The 2,234-nt window shown below is 34.3% G+C and overlaps 1 long non-coding RNA gene across 1 annotated transcript; it reads left to right on the forward strand.

The window, feature by feature from the left end:
• The first annotated feature begins 642 nt into the window (after positions 1 to 642).
• LOC114925584 (uncharacterized) lies at positions 643 to 1,474 on the forward strand. Its single transcript, XR_003814977.2, has 3 exons — positions 643 to 709; positions 811 to 886; positions 991 to 1,474. It is a non-coding gene; the product is annotated as an uncharacterized lncRNA (long non-coding RNA).
• Positions 1,475 to 2,234: the final 760 nt, after the last annotated feature.

The following is a 2,234-nucleotide window of genomic DNA, read 5'->3' on the forward strand; positions in this document are numbered from 1 at the left end:
TTCAAGCTGTTGGTAGCAGGGATGCAAATGATGCATTTGTTCTTCTATGAATTTGAATTGAATAGTTGAATTTGTTGTAGGCTCTTGCTAGCTGATGGCTAGTTGATATTGTACAATTTATCATGGCGCTTGCTTTCTAACAAGGTTGCAAGTTCTTGTAACTTTGTAACTCCATCACTTTGTGGCGGTGGCAAAAGAAGAGGTGGTGGTGGCAGAGTTAGAGTTGGCCGGAAAGGGGTATGTGAAATCTGAATTCCAATAAAGTTTATGCAGTTTATGACGGACTTTAAATTTTGATAAACAATCCTTGCTTCTCATAGGAAACAGGCAATGAGAATGTCAACAGCATTTTGCATAACAGGATGGTTAGCCCTCTTCTTCTCAAAGGTATGCATCTCATGCAATATGTAAATTCATCTCCTAAAAAAAAGTTATCGAAATTGAAATGAGGTTCAATTTGTTATTTTGTCTGCTTCAAGATCCTTACTCACTTGACTTTGGAAGATTTTTCACAGGATATGGAATTGGAGTTATCTCATATGTGGTAATTAACTATAGTATATTATAATATTATCAATATTTTTCTTTTCCTAATTAGAAGCTTTGATAGAAAGCTATATCTTATGTTAGCAAAATGGAACAGGTTCCTATATATATAGTTGAAATAGCACCAAAGAATCTTCGAGGTGGACTTGCAACAACAAATCAGGTAGGAAAACATTAAAAATGATCATATTACTTGTTTGATGATTAAAATGTTGAAGCACACCATTGGAGTGAATTTTGGTCTTAACTGCAATTGTATTGCAGCTTATGATTGTTATTGGAGCTTCAGTCTCATTCTTAATAGGAAGTGTCATAACTTGGAGACAACTAGCTCTAGCAGGTAAACCATAATTGATACCATTAGCTTTAAAGTTTAATTTTCTGCATAAGGACTATTGTGAAGAAAAAGGGTCTAACTTGAAGGGTTTAGTTTGAAAATTGAAGGACTTGTTCCATGCATTTGCTTGCTGATTGGTTTGTGGTTTATCCCCGAGTCCCCTAGATGGCTGGTAAGCATTGAGATACATTTGTTAGGCACTAAAAACTAGCAACTATGGATTTGAACCTATGCTTCAAAATTATGAATTTCTATAAGCACTGGCTTTACTCAAGTGGATGGTCGTGTTCTGCCTTCACCAAGGGTATTTAATATTTCTTTTTGTCAATGTGTTCTTGAAACTTGTTTATTGTGTGTTGCCTTGTTGTTCTATTTGAACTTGGTGACCTGAGGTTTTCTTAATTATGACTTGGAAGGTCACTTGTTCGAGAAATGATTTTTCTCATTTAGCAAATTCTCTAGTAACTTGTTTTTTCTTGACTCCCACATGAAACTAAATGAAAGTCCTTTTTAAAAATCTGTTGTTTGGAATATGGATTTACATGAAAAAATTCTATTTTTTCTACTGTCATATCTAAATGCTAGGCTGCCTCTGATGAATTATAAATTATTTTATAAAATAAAATGGTTGAGCAATATTGTAAGCAAAATTAATTATGGTACGGAGACTCATGGCTCCTATATTGTTAATCATCAATAACCTTAAGTTTTTATTATGCAGTATGGAAATAAAAGAAAAAATCAGAAACTTGATTCATGGCTGCTAGAAGCAGAAGTTTAGAGTACAATGCACGGTAAAATCGATCACTGGCTATCTGATTCTTCGATGTGATTTTGTCGAGAAGCATCAGTGCTTGAACTCCTATGTTAAAATTTTTTGAATGAACCTGCAGGTTTTTAGCTTTTATCAATATCCAAGAATCAAAATAAGGTCATGACTCATGACAAATGCTCTTGCAACATCTGTCAGTGAAATATTGCAGACTTTTGAATATACTTACCAACCGGAAAAGAATTAGGGTTTGAACATCAACAATGTCATCAACTTCAGTGCTTGACACATAAGGAAATGCCCTATTCACTTTGAGTAAGTAAAAACAACATAAAAAAAGAATTTCACAATCATTAATCAATGTCAGTTCTTGAAAATTATAGCAACATGCTTATGATGGACGCACGGGAACCGTGTCGGAAGAGATTTTCTAAATGAAATTGAGTTGCAAGTATAGCACTCCAACAACAATCCTCGCAGATCAAATTTAGAATGGAATTGGTTATCACAAGTTCAATCCCAATAAAATAACCGAAGTATTCAAACCTCGGGTCGTCTCACGAAGAATGGGCAAACATG

Source organism: Arachis hypogaea, chromosome 2 (genome assembly GCF_003086295.3).
Source record: "Arachis hypogaea cultivar Tifrunner chromosome 2, arahy.Tifrunner.gnm2.J5K5, whole genome shotgun sequence".
NCBI classification, from domain to species: Eukaryota; Viridiplantae; Streptophyta; class Magnoliopsida; order Fabales; family Fabaceae; genus Arachis; species Arachis hypogaea.